A 19,763-nucleotide genomic window follows, 5' to 3' on the forward strand; every position below is an offset into this window, starting at 1 on the left:
CAAATGAACGATTCTCTCTTCAGAAGAGGCCAAAACTGAAGAGCTCTGAAAATTGCACGGAGTTCCAAGATATTGATCGGTAATCTCACCTCCTGAGATTCCCAAACTCCTTGTGCTGTCAGAGATCCCCACACAGCTCCCCAACCTGTGAGACTTGCATCTGTTGAAATTACAGTCCAGGTCGGAAGAACAAAAGAAGCCCCCTGAATTAAACGAAGGTGATCTGTCCACCACGTTAGAGAGTGTCGAACAATCGGTTTTAAAGATATTAACTGATATATCTTCGTGTAATCCCTGCACCATTGGTTCAGCATACAGAGCTGAAGAGGTCGCATGTGAAAACGAGCAAAGGGGATCGCGTCCGATGCAGCAGTCATAAGACCTAGAATTTCCATGCATAAGGCTACCGAAGGGAATGATTGAGACTGAAGGTTTCGACAAGCTGTAATCAATTTTAGACGTCTCTTGTCTGTTAAAGACAGAGTCATGGACACTGAATCTATCTGGAAACCCAGAAAGGTTACCCTTGTTTGAGGAATCAAAGAACTTTTTGGTAAATTGATCCTCCAACCATGATCTTGAAGAAACAACACAAGTCGATTCGTATGAGACTCTGCTAAATGTAAAGACTGAGCAAGTACCAAGATATCGTCCAAATAAGGAAAAACCACAATACCCTGTTCTCTGATTACAGACAGAAGGGCACCGAGAATCTTTGTGAAAATTCTTGGAGCTGTAGCAAGGCCAAACGGTAGAGCCACAAATTGGTAATGCTTGTCTAGAAAAGAGAATCTCAGGAACTGATAATGATCTGGATGAATCGGAATATGCAGATATGCATCCTGTAAATCTATTGTGGACATATAATTCCCTTGCTGAACAAAAGGCAATATAGTCCTTACAGTTACCATCTTGAACGTTGGTATCCTTACATAACGATTCAATAATTTTAGATCCAGAACTGGTCTGAAGGAATTCTCCTTCTTCGGTACAATGAAGAGATTTGAATAAAACCCCATCCCCTGTTCCAGAACTGGAACTGGCATAATTACTCCAGCCAACTCTAGATCTGAAACACAATTCAGAAATGCTTGAGCTTTCACTGGATTTACTGGGACACGGGAAAGAAAAAATCTCTTTGTAGGAGGTCTCATCTTGAAACCAATTCTGTACCCTTCTGAAACAATGTTCTGAATCCAAAGATTGTGAACAGAATTGATCCAAATTTCTTTGAAAAAACGTAACCTGCCCCCTACCAGCTGAACTGGAATGAGGGCCGTACCTTCATGTGAACTTAGAAGCAGGCTTTGCCTTTCTAGCAGGCTTGGATTTATTCCAGACTGGAGATGGTTTCCAAACTGAAACTGCTCCTGAGGACGAAGGATCAGGCTTTTGTTCTTTGTTGAAACGAAAGGAACGAAAACGATTGTTAGCCCTGTTTTTACCTTTAGATTTTTTATCCTGTGGTAAAAAAGTTCCTTTCCCACCAGTAACAGTTGAAATAATAGAATCCAACTGAGAACCAAATAATTTGTTTCCCTGGAAAGAAATGGAAAGTAGAGTTGATTTAGAAGCCATATCAGCATTCCAGGTCTTAAGCCATAAAGCTCTTCTGGCTAAGATAGCCAGAGACATAAACCTAACATCAACTCTAATAATATCAAAAATGGCATCACAGATAAAATTATTAGCATGCTGGAGAAGAATAATAATATCATGAGAATCACGATTTGATACTTGTTGCGCTAGAGTTTCCAACCAAAAAGTTGAAGCTGCAGCAACATCAGCCAATGATATAGCAGGTCTAAGAAGATTACCTGAACATAGATAAGCTTTTCTTAGAAAAGATTCAATTTTTCTATCTAAAGGATCCTTAAACGAGGTACCATCTGACGTAGGAATGGTAGTACGTTTAGCAAGGGTAGAAATAGCCCCATCAACTTTAGGGATTTTGTCCCAAAATTCTAACATGTCAGGCGGAACAGGATATAATTGCTTAAAACGTTTAGAAGGAGTAAATGAATTACCCAATTTATCCCATTCCTTGGAAATTACTGCAGAAATAGCATTAGGAACAGGAAAGACTTCTGGAATAACTGCAGGAGCTTTAAAAACCTTATCCAAACGTATAGAATTAGTATCAAGAGGACTAGAATCCTCTATTTCTAAAGCAATTATTACTTCTTTAAGTAAAGAGCGAATAAATTCCATCTTAAATAAATATGAAGATTTATCAGCATCAATCTCTGAGATAGAATCCTCTGAACCAGAAGAGTCCAAAGAATCAGAATGATGGTGTTCATTTAAAAATTCATCTGTAGAGAGAGAAGATTTAAAAGACTTTTTACGTTTACTAGAAGGAGAAATAACAGACAAAGCCTTCTTTATGGATTCAGAAACAAAATCTCTTATGTTATCAGGAACATTCTGCACCTTAGATGTTGAGGGAACTGCAACAGGCAATGGTACATCACTAAAGGAAATATTATCTGCTTTAACAAGTTTGTCATGACAATTATTACAAACAACAGCTGGAGGAATAGCTACCAAAAGTTTACAGCAGATACACTTAGCTTTGGTAGATCCAGCAGGCAGTGGTTTTCCTGTAGTATCTTCTGGCTCAGATGCAACGTGAGACATCTTGCAATATGTAAGAGAAAAAACAACATATAAAGCAAAATAGATCAAATTCCTTATAAGACAGTTTCAGGAATGGGAAAAAAAGCCAAATATCAAGCTTCTAGCAACCAGAAGCAAATGAAAAATGAGACTGAAATAATGTGGAGACAAAAGAGACGCCCATATTTTTTAGCGCCAAATAAGACGCCCACATTATTTGGCGCCTAAATGCTTTTGGCGCCAAAAATGACGCCACATCCGGAACGCCGACATTTTTGGCGCAAAATAACGTCAAAAAATGACGCAACTTCCGGCGACACGTAAGACGCCGGAAACGGAAAAGAATTTTTGCGCCAAAAAAGTCCGCGCCAAGAATGACGCAATAAAATGAAGCATTTTCAGCCCCCGCGAGCCTAACAGCCCACAGGGAAAAAAGTCAAATTTTTGAGGTAAGAAAAATATGATAATTCAATGCATAATCCCAAATATGAAACTGACTGTCTGAAAATAAGGAAAGTTGAACATTCTGAGTCAAGGCAAATAAATGTTTGAATACATATATTTAGAACTTTATAAATAAAGTGCCCAACCATAGCTTAGAGTGTCACAGAAAATAAGACTTACTTACCCCAGGACACTCATCTACATGTTTGTAGAAAGCCAAACCAGTACTGAAACGAGAATCAGTAGAGGTAATGGTAAATATAAGAGTATATCGTCGATCTGAAAAGGGAGGTAAGAGATGAATCTCTACGACCGATAACAGAGAACCTTATGAAATAGACCCCGTAGAAGGAGATCACTGCATTCAATAGGCAATACTCTCTTCACATCCCTCTGACATTCACTGCACGCTGAGAGGAAAACCGGGCTCCAACTTGCTGCGGAGCGCATATCAACGTAGAATCTAGCACAAACTTACTTCACCACCTCCCTTGGAGGCAAAGTTTGTAAAACTGATTTGTGGGTGTGGTGAGGGGTGTATTTATAGGCATTTTAAGGTTTGGGAAACTTTGCCCCTCCTGGTAGGAATGTATATCCCATACGTCACTAGCTCATGGACTCTTGTTAATTACATGAAAGAAATTACAGGTTTGTATGATGAAATCTGTAGAAACAGAAAGGGGATGGAGCGCAGCCAAGGGTAAACACACTGATCTAAGTGCAGATTTAAAACAGTTATTCCACTTTATTCATACAATAAAAACATCAAGATGTACACTTACAAGCTTCATCCTCAAACATATGAGGTATGTAATGGCACTTTGTTTTGAAATACAAATCTTGGCAAAAAACGATTCAAAACTGTATATGCTGAGTGATCCAAAAACTGCTTGTGCCTGCTGAGATTGACACACTGGCCCACTATGAGTGTTAGACTGTCCAGGGTATATATGTCCCTTTATAGCGTGCTAATCGCACTAGTAGCGTAATCTCCAAAGTCACAGTTAGTGTTATTATAAAAAAATGGGCCGTGAGTAACTCAAGGACACAGTGATCCAGCAAAAGGAGGAGGTAAATACCGTGGCAGCGGGAATCCTGAAATGAAAGCCGGCTCTAAGATCAACCACTGCACACAGCTCACCAGTTCCTCCGTCAATGAGATATAATATTACAGAGAGGTTCCCTCTGCGTCACACATACATGCATCCCCTCCCGGTATGTTATATACAGGTATATATTATAGAGAGGTTCCCTCTGTCCCACACACACATGCATCCCCTCCTTCAGGGGTGTGAAATTTAAAAAAAAAAAAAAAAAAAAAAACTACTTGTCCAAGGGACTAAAGCGGGAGCCCAATCTATTTGTCCCTTGTGACAATCTACTTGTCCTGATTCGCAAAATAATTTTAAACCAAAACTGTATATAAATAAAGTTTTTATTGATAAATTAGGAGACAGACCTAACAATATTTTAATGCAATCAACAAATGCAAGTAGTTAGTGTGATTAAACAGGATTTTCAAATGAGAATTGGAGCTTACTCCCAAAAAAAAATTGGAGCTTACTTAAAAAAAATAAACTTAAAAGTATACTTTAGGCAGAGTCAACCTCGTGAGGCCTCTTATGGTTCCACTAGATGTAAGCCAATACTGAATAGCTCTGCTGGGCTCGTATTCCTCCATTTTAATGAGCATTAAGTCATGCAGTATGCCTTGCTGAGGTCTTGTTCGAAGTGGATTTTTTACTATGTCCATTGCAGGAAAAAAAACGTTCTGCCTCTGCTGTTGAAAAACTTACTGTGAACATCATCTCCACAACCTTCAGTATATTACACAACATAGATGGTTTTGATGACAACATTGATGAATATGCAGCCAAAACTTTTATGCTTTTATCTTTGAAATTTGTCATGTGAAGCCTTAAGTCCGCAAGACTCATCAAGGATAGCCGACTTTTCCTCAGCCGAGAAAAGAATGCCAAAATAGCCTAACAATTCTTCAAGGTCATCTCTGCCATACGTATATAGTTCCTCTCTGCCTTCAGGCCATGTTGAGTAGTCAAAAACCTGGAATCCACTGGATAGCATAGAATTAAAAATGGAAAACCTTTCATCAATGTAATCTATAATGTTTTCAATTAGCTGTACATTACGTATGCTAGTAGCTGGTGGGCACTGGCCTGTCAATTGAATCTCCCACCCCTCAGTAGATTGATCTCCAAATTTCCTCTCCTCTGGATGGTACAGTCTATTGAACAGCTTCATGTTTTCACCCAGATGAAGCCTCAAGCCAGTCAGTTTTAGTGCACATTTCTCAAGAGCAGGCTTAACATCAAGTAACAGAAGGTCATTCTATTGAAGCTGAGATACAGGATCAAGAATATCACAAAAAATGCACAGGGTCGAGAGAAAATTCACACTGGTGTTGCATTTGAGATATTTTCTTGCTTTAGCTGAAGACTCATCAGTCCCAGCACCAACCTGGCCAAGATGTAAAACCACAGTTTGCAAGTTTTGCTGCATTGCTTTTAGGGCCCTACTTTTACTAGAAACACATCTCACTTGTTTAATGTCACTGAAATGAGCAAAGCTATCTTCTATTACCCTTGCAATTTCTTTTGCATCGCTTCTCCTTTTAGGGCTATTCCAGTAGAACTTGAAGACAAATTTCAAAGTTTCTTTAAAACAAAGAAGATAAGGTGTGTTCTTCACTGCATCTAGAATTGCCAGCTGAAGCTTGTGTGCTACACAATGTACAGATAGCAGAAATGGGATGTCTTTCTTTATCAGTGCTGCTACACCACATTTTGAACCCAGCAATACAGCAGCACCATCAAAATTTGCAGAGATAAGCGTTGGGCCAGGCTGTTCTGGGGACCTCATATGTAGCATATCCAAAGACAGGTTTTTTTAGAGCTTTAACAATCGCATCCAGCACACCTGTAGCATGGGCGTGCTCCACTGGGACAAGGTCTACAAATGCTGTATAAGGTTTCCCCTCATTAACAACCCTGCTCAGCACGGTTTCCTGTTCAATTATGGCACCATCTGTGCTGCCATCTGCAACAATACAGATAAACCATGAATTTCTGACAGACAGACAATCTCTTTGATGTCCTGTTGAATTATTTCCGCTTCACATTTAATGAATTCAGCAGCTTTTCCACGATTAGTGTAGTTTTTTTTCCCTAAGTCCACACCAGCCTTTTATCATTGTTTGGCACAACATATCCATGTCTGAAAGAGGCTTCCCCTGTTTTGCAATTACATATGCATTGTTAAATAAAATAGTTAGCCTCTTCCTTTTTACCTCCTTCAGTTTTTGAAGAGCTTTAACAATAATGGGTTGCACTGATTTAACTGCAGAACTGGTACTGATAGTGAACGCTGAACTTGCTGATGCCTTCGACTTCACTAGTGTTTTGTTTTTTTCTTGTTTGAACCACGAACTGCATGCCATGTGAGCTTTCCTTGTTCCATGAGCTTTGATTGGTTCAATGCAAAATTTATCACAGCCACTAACAAAGGCATTCTTACCAGATCCAGAGTGACTCATTGTTATGGTAGGGTATTTTATGCAAATTTCACAGAACATCTTTTCTTCCCCTTGACTCTCCTTCAAAACAAGCCAAGTCCAGGAATCTTTCCAGTGAGGTTGAAACACTCTGTCTCTTCTCTGTATCATACCTTTTGTCTTTTGATACAGTAACAGCAGTAGGATTTGGGCTTCTACTCTCGAAGTCGCTATGGCTCTGAGACACATTCCCAGCATCTTGTGTGCCCGTCTCTTCTGTGGCTGCATCTTGTTTGCTGGTTTACTTGAAGCCAAATTTAAGAAGACTCTGAGATGCCATATTGACTATCAAAAAACTGCTATGAAAACGGTCTTCCTAGGCAAACTGGATTCTATTCTTATTACATAACAACACTTTTAAACTTTGCATACACAAATCTGTAAAATAAGGACATTGTTGGATTTTTCGTAGGGGATCTGCCAAGCCGCCCCAAAGTATGAACAAAAATTAGCACTTTTATTCAATTTTTAAATTACAGCCCAAGATATTATAAGACAAAGTAAGAATTAATTTGTCTTATCATGGCGAATCTCACTTGACAAAAAGACAGAGATACAGTCATTAAAAGGGACATAAAACACGTTGGGATAGAGACAAAATATAAATATGTACTTTAAATTACTTTACCTGCAAATTTACACTGCAGTGCCTCACCATTAACCCTTGAATTGAACAGCTCTAACTACCCCCCCCCCCCCCCCACACACACACACACAATTCCTTATATGGCTGTATCTATCTCCACCTTTGCTTTTGGTAGAACACAAGGCTTTTACACTCCTTATCTGCTGGAGCAACGCAGTTGAAATACAAAGCCTGTGTTTCTGATGCTAAACACTGATAAGGGCAGGTGGATCAGACTTCTCCAGACAGCATAGCTATGTAACTAATTTTGCTTATTTTTTAAAATGATTTTAAAAAACTTGCCAGCAGGGGCGTGTCCATGCAGTGTCCTGGAACGGACGCAATTCCTGAAGGCTCCAGCAGAATCGACACTAAACCGCTGATTAAAGTGTCTAAACGGCAGGATTACAAATAAATAACACTAAGATACCGTGATTCTGGCAGTTGCGGTCTTATAATCACCCTTCTTGCCGTTTTCATGACTCTGGGGACTCAGTTTGGAAGTATATGGCCTAGGGCGGCGGCCCACTATTAGGTACCCACCCCCCCCGGGAAGAAACGGGTTACTGGTGCTGTCGGTTAACCCGACTTACCGATTCTTCATTAGCACACAGCCTTAACGGATCAGGGGGCAGACCCTGAGTACCTACAGCAGCGGGGGAAACGCTTCAATTTGCTTATAAAATACTCACATCAAGCGGAGGAGGTTAAACATGGCGGAGGAGCGCATCCAGAGTAACTATGAGGCACTAATGGCGAACTTAATTACACGCTTGCAGAGACTGATAGAAAGGGCTCCATACGACTGTCTTCTGCAGCGCTTAGAGGGAGAGCAGGAGAGTGAGACACTCATTAACGAGCATACACCGGGGAAAACCCGCATAGGCTTCATTGTGGCCAATCCTTCCCCTACAACACAAGAGCTGCACGGACCGGAGCATGCACAGAAGGCGAGCTTACTCACTGGACCACACAGGGGTAAAGTACAGCTCATGCAACAGCAGATCTACGCTCTAAGCAATAATTTTGGAGCACAGCGAGGAAAGGAGTTAAGCGGAGCGGAATTGCCCCTGGTGGTTACAGAACCACTAAGTCAGATCATTGGTCCTGCCCCACAGACAGCGGCAAAGAAGAACACGGCAATGCGGTCTCATCATCAAGTAGACACCGGGCCAGGGTTTCCCAGAACAGAAAGGTCAGAGTCAGCATCCAAGACCGGGCCGCTGTACAGCACTAAACCGACAGTAAGAGACTTACTATCATCCTTAACAGGTCACGGCTATAGATCCGAAACACTTTGCAGCAGGGCACCAGAGACACTGCTCAGTTTAAAGGGACATTTGGCTCTAATAGATACACTGAATACAATTGGGGAATATATTTTTCTCACTTATGTGGCGATGTTGGTATGGGCTCATTGGTGTTTTGATACTGGCTGAGAGCCATGCTGCATAGAAACGTCAGTTTGTTAAATTAAATAAGGTAGTAGCACTATGTACAAGTTTAGGTTAAAAGTCCTGTTGACTGTTTGCTGTTCACAGTTTTAGCGTAAGGTAATGTGCTGGGGGATGATTATATTTGTACACTTATGTAACATGTAAGTGCCGTTCTGTGTAAATAATTAACAAGGAATTTCTGTTTGGTTGTCTGAGCCACGTTATGTATAACTACTTTAGCAGCACAGTAATAGACAAAACCAGGCACTATGGCATAGGTCTCACAAAACCCTTTCGTTTTGATCAACAAAAGATAAACTAACCTTAAAAATAAAGTAGCAACCTGTGCCAATCTCTTTCTTACAGATCTAACCCACTAATATACCACCCAAATTCCTCTCAAATCTGGCCTTTAAGACGCCCTATATGCGTCTCTCCCCACCCTTCATGAAAGGTTAGTTAGATATACTTCAGAAGGCATTTAAAGAAGATCTAACCTGGAGTATAGCCCCACGTTCCTTTTGTAGTGTATAATGCTTCCTAATTTCATATTCACTCATCTAAATATAGTATTGCCAGCGAGATAGAAATTTTACTATAACATAAAGAATAAAACTGCTTAATTAAGAATTAGCCCCTGAACATGATATATCATTTTAGCCCCCTGACCTCAGATCATACACAATATTCACACATTTATTTGAACATAATAAGCTTTATCCCTTACATATATGTGGCTCAGCTTTAAAATTTATAAGCATGATTTAGAGTTAAAACACATATGTTCTATGTTTCCCATACCATAACTGTTGATTTCGCTTTATTCCAATCTCTCCCCATGTCTATTTATTACCTATAAATATGTTACGACCCAAGAGTGGTCTACATAACCAGATGTTGGGGAACAATGAAAACATACACTGCATTTAAATGGTTCCTTCCAATGATGAAATGAATGTTCATAAGCGTGTCTCACACCGTTTTACAGTTTTTTCAAAGGATTATTGTGACAAAACATTTTACTGTAACAGCTTTGATGTATGTATACATTCAACTTATGATGTGTATGTTTAAAATATCAAAATAAAGCTCTTTTGAAAACTAAAAAAAAAAAAAAAAAAAAAAAAACTTGCCAGCAATTTAAAAAAATAATTGTGCTAACTATTTTTACTAAATTAGCCCTTTTCGCTGCCCCAGAAATGCTGGAATGCATTGGCAGATATACATGAGCAACTGCAGTGATCCAGCAGTCACTGTGTAGAATGTTCCATTCCATCATTTCTAGGCCAGTAAAACAAAGTGAGGAAAATAGTGCAAATCAAATATGAAAATACATTGTAAAGTTTGTTTGTTTTTTTAAACACACAACTGTGTTTTTTGTTGGGGGGGTTCAAATAAAACTTTGCATCGTATTCAGGATTTGATTTGCATTATGTTCCTCCAATTTTTCCTGTGTTTTTTCACTGCCCTAGAAATTATGGAATGCAACATTCTACACAGTGATTGTTGCATCACTGTAGGAGCTCATGTATATCTGCCAATGCATTCCAGCATCTCTGGGGCAGTGGGAAAAAAAACACAGAAAAATTGGAGGAAAAATAGGACAAATCAAATAAAGAAAGTACATTGCAAAGTTTCTTTGTTTAAAAAAAAAAAAAAAAATCAATCACAATGGTGATTTTTTTCTTCTTCATACAAACAAACTTTGCAATGTATTTTCATTACTTGATGTGTTCGGTTTTCCACCAATTTTTTACTGCCCTAGAAATTATGGAATTTCAACATTCCACACAGTGACTGCTGGATCACTGCAGGTGCTCATTTATATTTGCCAATGGATTCTAGCATTTCTGGGGCAGTAGAAAAAAAAAACAGGAAAATTTAAGGTGTTTTAAACACAGAATGGTGATTTTTTTAATTTATTTTTTTAAAGAAACTTTGCAATGCACTTTCCCTATTTTCCTCCAATTTTCCTGTATTTTTCCCCACTTCCCCTAGAAAATGCTAGAATCCATTTGCAGATATACATGAGCTTCTGCAGTGATCCAGCAATCACTGTGTAGAATGTCGCATTCCATCAATTGGCAGTGAAAAAACACAGTAAAAAAAATTAAGTAAAATAAGGCAAATCAAATTATGAAAATGCAATGCAAAGTGTGCAAGAACAGGACACACACACACACATAATTTTAATTACTGCAAAAATATCCAATTTAATTTCACAATATCCAGTTACTGAGAGAAAATAATTCCCGCAATCCTAAATTACAAGCAGCTAAAAATGGGGTTAAACATTGAATAGTCTGGCAATTAAAAATGTTACACACAGAGATAGCAGCAGCATAAATTATAACCAATTTATTATGGCACAAGAAAAAAGTCCACAATGTTTCGGGGTCTTACCCCTTAATCATGTGATTCACATGATTAAGGGGTAAGACCCCGAAACGTTGTGGACTTTTTTCTTGTGCCATAATAAATTGGTTATAATTTATAATGCTGCTATCTCTGTGTGCATCTGTTTGGGGGTTTGCAGGAACCCTGGCAGTGAGCATTGGGTATTTAAAGGGACAGTTCACCCAAAAACTTTCTCCCCTTTAAATTATTCCCAATGATCCTTTTTACCTGCTAGAGTGTATTAAATTGGTTGCAAGTAGCTCCTTTACTCAGATTTCAGCATTTGAAATAGCTGATTTAGCATGTGGTTTCCCAACCTATACTGAAAGTTTTGATACTGGCGTATACGCTATTGACAAGCCTAAGTAAACACAGCCAGCAGAAGAGATTACACCCTCAGTGGGGGGCATGATAGTTAAAGGGACAGTCAAGTCCAAAAAAAACTTTAATGTTTCAAATAGGGCATGTAATTTTAAACAACTTTCCAATTTACTTTTATCACCAATTTTGCTTTGTTCTTTTGGTATTCTTAGTTGAAAGCTAGACCTAGGAAGGCTCATATGATAATTTCTAAGCCCTTGAAGGCCGCCTCTAATCACATGCTTTTGTATTTGCTTTTCACAGCAGGGGAGAGCTAGTTCAGGTAAACCCTATAGATTACATTGTGAGCACGCCCGTGGATTGTGGCAGACACTGCACTAATTGGCTAAAATGAAAGTCAATAGATAATAAATAAAATGTCATGTGATCAGGGGGCTGTCAGAAGATGCTTAGATACAAGGTAATCACAGAGGTTAAAAGTATATTAATATAACTGTGTTGTTTATGCAAAACTGGGGAATGGGCAATAAAGGGATTATCTATCTTTTAAAACAACAAAACTTCTGGTGTTGACTGTCCCTTTAAGTAATAAAATGATAATTTTCCATTGCTCTCTCTCTCTCTCTATGTATTGAGCTTTGGTGTTCCAGACAAATATAAGATAAGGAAGCAAGTCTGTGTACATAAAAGTGATAACATAATGAGATCTGATATTACCTGAAGCTCAACCCATTGTAAAAGGCTGTGGTTTCAAAGCACAAAACCAGCTACTTCAGATACACAAATAAACCCAAAAATGCAATTTCTCAAATATTTTATACTCTGCAGTTGGTATAACAAGTCATTTAAAATACATTTATGGAAAAACAATTTTACAGTGTACTGTCCCTTTAAGGGTGCTGGACTTTTGACTGTTTGCTAATTAAAAATGTTAAACATCTCAAATTTAAATGATTTGTCTGTATATGTGTTTATATAATACTCTGCACAATAGTGCCACTAGTTTTACATTTACCAGACTATTTAATGTTAAACCCCATTTTTCAGATCATTTTTGAATTTTTACCCTTTGACACTATTTACATGTTTGAGCTTTAAAAGAACCTATAAAACACATTGGCTGTTTCAGGACTGCATAAAACACATCATGAAAAGGTACAACCTTTAAGGATTCACTTATTTTACCAGGTAAACTAAATTGTAATCTCAATCTACACACTGCTCAAATTGATCTGAGCAATAATTCCACACTATAAATTGCTAAAAATGAACACAGTTGAAATCTTACTCTACAGAGCTGAAACATTCAAAATTGCATTGCGCAAACTTCTCCATATTGAAGTCATCTTTAAAATGAAATTAAAAGTTTATAAATCATACCCACACATGACGTTATATACTGTAAAAATAGCAAGAAGCAAAGTCTTTCCCTTTGATCAGTGAAAACTAATAAAACGGCAGTAAGGCTCATAAAGGTTCAAAATAGTCACAAATAAATGCAGCAGAACTCTATTTGGAAAAATCTTCGGAAGAAACACATTTTTTTATTTATATCAGCCAATCAGATTCAAGTTCAATCGGATTGGCTGATCCAATCAGATTGAGCTCGCATTCTATTGGCTGATCGGAACAGCCAATAGAATGCAAGCTCAATCTGATTGGCTGATTCAATCAGCCAATCAGATTTTTCCTACCTTAATTCCGATTGGCTGATAGAATCCTATCAGCCAATTGGAATTCAAGGGACGCCATCTCGGATGACGTCACTTAAAGGAACCTTCATTCATCGGTAGTTGTCGGAAGGAAGAGGATGTTCCGCGCCAGAGGTCTTGAAGATGGAGCCGCTCCTCGTCGGATGGATGAAGATAGAAGATGCCGCTTGGATGAAGATGTCTGCCGGTCTGGATGTCCTCTTCTGCCCGGATAGGATGAACACTTCTGCCGCTCCGGATGTCCTCTTTTGGTCCATCGGTGCCCGGCTGGGTGAACACAACTCAAGGTAGGGAGATCTTCAGGGGGGTAGTGTAAGGTTTATTTAAGGGGGGTTTGGGTTAGAGTAGGGGTATGTGGGTGGTGGGTTGTAATGTTGGGGGGTGGTATTGTGTTTTTTTTTACAGGCAAAAGAGCTGTTTACTTTGGGGCATGCCCCGCAAAAAGCCCTTTTAAGGGCTGGTAAAAGAGCTGGTTACTTTTTAATTTAGAATAGGATAGGGACCTTTATTATTTTGGGGGGCTTTGTTATTTTATTAGGGGGCTTAGAGTAGGTGTAATTAGCTTAAAATTCTTGTAATCTTTATTTTTTGTAATTTAGTGTTTGTTTTTGTAATTTAGTTTAGTTTATTTAATTGTAGGTAATTGTAGGTAATTGATTTAATTAATTTAGTGATAGTGTAGTGTTAGGTTTAATTGTAACTTAGGTTAGGATTTATTTTACAGGTAATTTTGTAATTATTTTAACTAGGTAGATATTAAATAGTAAATAACTATTTAATAGCTATTGTACCTAGTTAAAATAAATACAAAGTTGCCTGTAAAATAAATATAAATCCTAAAATAGCTACAATATAATTATTCAATATATTGTAGCTATATTAGGGTTTATTTTACAGGTAAGTATTTAGATTTAAATAGGAATACTTTAGTTAATAATATTTATTTAGTTAGATTAAAATTATATTTAATTTAGGGGGGTGTTAAGGTTAGACTTAGCTTTAGGGGTTAATACATTTATTATAGTAGCGACGAGGTCCGGTCGGCAGATTAGGGGTTAATACTTGAAGTTAGGTGGCGGCGATGTTAGGGAGGGCAGATTAGGGGTTAATACTTTTTATTATAGGGTTTGCGAGGCGGGAGTGCGGCGGTTTAGGGGTTAATACATTTATTAGAGTAGCGGCGAGTTCCGGTCGGCAGATTAGGGGTTAATAAGTGTAGGTAAGGTAGCGGCGACGTTGGGGGGGGCAGATTAGGGGTTAATAAATATAATATAGGGGTCGGCGATGTTAGGGGCAGCAGATTAGGGGTACATTAGGTATAATGTAGGTTGCGGCGGTGTACGGAGCAGCAGATTAGTGGTTAATAATATAATGCAGGTGTCAGCGATAGCGGGGGCGGCAGATTAGGGGTTAATAAGTGTAAGGTTAGGGGTGTTTAGACTCAAGGTTCATGTTAGGGTGTTAGGTGCAGAATTAGAGAGTGTTTCCCCATAGGAAACAATGGGGCTGCGTTAGGAGCTGAACGCTGCTTTTTTGCAGGTTTTTTTTCAGCCCAAACTGCCCCATTGTTTCCTATGGGGATATCGTGCACAAGCACGTTTTAGATGCTTACCGCTACCGTAAGCAGCGCTGGTATTGAGGGTTGAAGTGGCGGTACAGTAGGCTCAACGCACCCTTTTTGGAGCCTAACGCAGCCCCTCAGACAACTCTAAATACCAGCGTTGTCTTAAGGGTGCGTTGGGAAAAAAAGTGTTAGCTACGCGGGTCTTTACCGACAAAACTCTAAATCTAGGCGTATATTTTTAATAATACATTATTGTACTTCCCATCAGAACTTTTTTTTTTTTTTTTTTTAACTGGACCCTTAACTGTTTTTTGTTTTTTTTTATCCGGTTTTAATGTACAAAATCTTACCTCTAAATTGCACATCCCTGCCACTTCATCCACAGAAATTATCTGGAGCAAGAGCATGCCTTCATATAAATGACATGCAAGCCTTGCGCATGCGCAGAGTAAACCCTCCAGCGCTTTCTAACTGAATTATATCACCTACAGTAATGCATGCATGCATAGTAGCACTGCCCCCCCCCACTAATTAGATTGAAATTGGCGCCAAGACAGTGTGGCGGTGTGAAAAGGGACACTAGGAACAGAAGGGAAATAAAATGAAGGTACCAGTGGCACCCGGGATAATTTGCGATCTGCACATCTGATAAAGACACCGTTTGCTTCTGTTTGCCCACAGCAGGGCTAAATGGGGGGAAAAATGACATGCACTGCGCCTACAACTGCATGTCCCGGGGCGTCAGGCGATAGGAATTGCGCATCCCTGTCCCTAGTATGTTATATACAGATATATAATATTATTGAGAGGCTCCATCTGCATCACACACACATGCATCCCCTCCCGGTATGTTATATAGAGGTATATATTACAGAGAGGTTCCTTCTGTCCCACACACACATGCATATCCTCCCTAGTATGTTATATACAGGTATAAAATATTAAAGAGAGGTTCTCTCTGCGTCACACATACAGCCCCACCCCAGAACGTTATATACAGGTATATAAGATTATACATAGATTACCTCTGCCCCAGCTATAGGTAAATCTGAGTTTTGGATGCCTTCATTTGAACTCCCATACCAAATTCTGAAGTATCTACACACAGTAGCTTATATACAAATATATAATATAGAAAGATCCCCTTTGTTTTGCACGCACACAACTCCTCCACAGTATGTCATATGCAGGTATATAATATTATAGAGAGGTTCCCTCTACCTTACACACACAGATATCACTGCAGTACCTTATTATACCAGTGTTCTCCCTAAGGCCATTTTACTGGCTGATTTTACTGACCAACTGGTTACATTTATGCCAATTTTTAAATTAAATCGAGGGTATTTTGCACAATTTCACACACAAGATGAATTTGGGCTTAGGAGTGTTGAAATATAAAGAATGTGTTTTAATGAACACTAAGAAAATATTTTTTTAATGACTTTTAAAAATTAGAAAAATATTAGGAATAAAGCTTTTAATATAGTTTCTTGTAATGTGCTCTTGTGCAGAATTTGTGTAATTTTGACTTTAACATTTGAAGTAGAAATCCTAATGAATTTTTAATCTACCATTTAGAAGTTATCAATTCATTTTTATGAGTTTTTTATGTTTTTATGAGGTTTCTTGTAATGTGCTCAAATTGTGCAAATTACCTTTTCTATTTTTTCTGTTTAAATTGTAAATATATTTATAAGTACTACTATGTATGTATATTATTTGGAGAAATAGACAAGCAGTGTATGAATAAAATAGTAATAAATGAAATACAAACTAATTAATGGCTACCCCTTTAAGGCAGTGTTTTTCAACCAGTGTGCCGTGAGAGATCCTCAGGTGTGCCGCGGCAGACTGACAACAGTGCGGGGGTGTCCCTCTTTCAAATTTTTAAATATTGGGAGGTATGTGACAGGCTCATCAGGCATCATTTACAACCATGAAATTGACATTCATTCACAGACAATCATTATGATTGTGAATGAATGTCAATATGTCATGTATAGTTTGTAGGAGGCATGGCATGACAGCACAGTACAGTGTGTGTATATATGTATATATACATATATATATCCTGTATTAGGCTACAATGTGTGATTTTGTAAAATTTTGGGATGGTGGTGTGCCGCAGGATTTTTTATTGTAAAAAAGTGTGCCACGGCAAAAAAAAGGTTGCAAATCACTGCTTTAAGGAGTGGGGTATAAGAAGCCAATATTGTAGATGTACTAACTGGGCTTGACAAAGATTTGAAACGCGTTGCTCAGTGTCCGATAGAGTTTCCTGTTTGCATCACCTGACTATTGAACCTAAGGACTGTTTTCGCAAGTCTTGTCATCCGTTCAGGTGTGGAAATTTGTTTGGCGCTCAATCATCTCCTCTGGCTCCTATTCTAACGGCCAAACGGGTCTCCTGAAATACAGCTTACAGTGACAGGTGCAGGAGGTTTCCACAGGGGTCATCGGGAAGCGGAAGAGCCGGGGAGACTACGCCAACACCTGCTTACTTATGTGTAAGTATGGATATATTGTGGTTTAAATTTTGATATGCGTCTAAGCATCCGATTTTGTCTTTGTATCTAGACGATTTGCAGCTTTCATATCCATCTACCCACTGTCCACCTGTCAGTTGGAGGGGCTCTGGAAGGTTTAATTATCCATCTACCATCAGGGAATGCCTTTGGAGGTTCTTTAAAAGTTTCCATTGACGCCAATAAGGATAAAGATCTTTCCTTTGGAAGCTAACATTTGTGCAATCTGTTCTTTGGTGAATACATGTTTGCAATTTTCAAAGGGAAAAGTGTAATTGTCTTTCATAGGGTAAAGTGTATCTGTTTTTAATTGATTTGTATTACAATTGTATTTATTTCTTATGTTTATTGTATTTATTATGAACTTTGGCCAAAGAAGTTAAGCAATTAATTTTTAATGTATTTTTTATGAATTTTTCTGTATTAAACTAATTTTATCTGTATTAAAATCACATTCTTTGCATCTGACAACACTACTTAAATTCGGATTGAATTGATGGCACCACTCATAAATATTATGTCGGGTCTTTTACCGTTCTGTAATAAGGTCAATGGCCCTAGTATTCTACAGTTATGTGTGGTTAGGTGCTTTGTATCAACAAAGTTACATTACAGGTTGGTTAGCTAAAGAAACTAACCTCAAAAAGATACTTTATAAAGACCCCCAATTATATGGAGTTGGAAAAAGAATCACACAAATTAAAACATAAATCTTTATTAGAAATATTAAAATCTGGGTTTGATAAAACTAAAATACTGGTCTGGGATTCCCAGTACAAAGACTGGATATTATACACTAGAACCTCTTATTGGAGTGATGTTTAATGGCAGATTAGGAAGACAATCTTAATTTATGAACTCTATATTTTTTCTCTTTTCACACACACGATTCACTTAAAATATTTGGGCATAAATTGATATATAAATGGATCCAATGACTAGTGTTGTCAGATTACAGGTTGGTTAGCTAAAGAAACTAACCGCAAAAAGATAATTTATAAGCACTCGAAAGACCCCCAATTATATGGAGTTGGAAAAAGAATCACACAAATTAAAACATAAATCTTTATTAGAAATATTAAAATCTGGGTTTGATAAAACTGCTGGTATGGGATTCCCAGTACAAAGACTGGATATTATACAATAGAACCTTTTATTGGAGTGATGTCTAATGGCAGATTAGGAAGACACTGGCTTGGGTTGCAAATATCTAGACATTATACAATAGGGTCAAAAGAGTATAGTTATGTGGAGTTATATAATCTCTGCAACAGCAGCTGTCACTCACTCCTAATGCATCATGAATGACATAATAGATCACAGTGGAAATTTATGATATTGATATCTATGTTAAACGCATAGGTAAAGTGGTGAAATGGAGCAGTAGAATATAGACAAATTATACCACCTCAATTAATTAATATCTTGTATTAACCATAGTTTACATTATCATGGAGTTAGCATCATAGTGATTGTACAGCACACCTTGGCCTATGACAGTTATGGGAAAGAATCCCCTTTGATAGGTAGATAGAATAGTGAGTTTACACACTTCGCCCTGATCGAAATTCTTAGTTATGAGAGTAATACCAACTGTCCCTGTATAAGGGGTTGAATATTTAGGTAGCCAACAACTACTAATAAACGTATAGAAAACCTGACTATACTTAGGACAGTCCCTAGAGTAATTGACACTAAATAGTGACAGTTGTACTGCCTGTGTCAAACTCTTTCGGTAGTTATATTGCAATAAATAATTTAGGTAAAATAATGTATTAAACAATACATATCATACCAGTGTATATTAATTTATGTCACGTAGAGTTAATATTGGTATAATCACCGCAATTGGTTGGTAATAGTGAGATAGCTGTAATGTTGTTACTACGATTGGGCTACTAACTCAATCAATTTTAACTAAAAGGTATCCTCAGTTGAAGATTGCATGTCAGGCGAAAGAAGTGTTTTAGGTGCTTGGTGTTAACTATTGCAGGGAGAAGGATATTAACTACCTCCTTACTTGAGGTGAATAAGTTACAATGATTCTGGTGGTATCATCTTTAGCCTTTTTGTTTTTGCACAGAAGTTGTTTTCTATCAGTGTTTTCAGCTCTCTGTCTAATTTTTTTTATTGACCGATTACTATACCCTCTTGCTTGTAGTCGGGTTTGTAATTCAATTGCTCTCTTTTTGTATAGTTTTGGATCTGAGCAATTCCTTTTCATTCAGAGAAATTCTCCAATTGGAAGAGATATTACAGTGTGGGGGCAGTCAGCACTATCCGAATGGAGAAGGCTGTTGGTAGATGTTTCTTTTCGGTAAAAATCTGTGATAACTTCTCAGTCTTGATTTTTAATCATTTTTAAGTCTAAGAAAGTTATACTTTCTTTGCTCAGCTCCCATGTGAGTTTGATGTTATGGGTATTCGTGTTTAGGATATTTAGGAATTCATCTAGTTTGCTTGGGGGGCCCTCCCAGGTGAAGACCACATCATCGATGTATCTTAACCACAGCGGTATGTGCTCAACAAATGTGGCATTCGCATCT

At 38.1% G+C, this 19,763-nt stretch overlaps 1 protein-coding gene across 4 annotated transcripts in view; it reads right to left on the minus strand.

Moving 5' to 3' along the window:
- LOC128656998 (gastrula zinc finger protein XlCGF57.1-like) overlaps positions 1 to 19,763 on the minus strand; it is a 149,518-nt gene that overhangs the window by 122,575 nt on the left and 7,180 nt on the right. The window lies entirely within an intron of this gene.

Source organism: Bombina bombina, chromosome 4, assembly GCF_027579735.1.
Source record: "Bombina bombina isolate aBomBom1 chromosome 4, aBomBom1.pri, whole genome shotgun sequence".
NCBI lineage: Eukaryota > Metazoa > Chordata > Amphibia > Anura > Bombinatoridae > Bombina > Bombina bombina.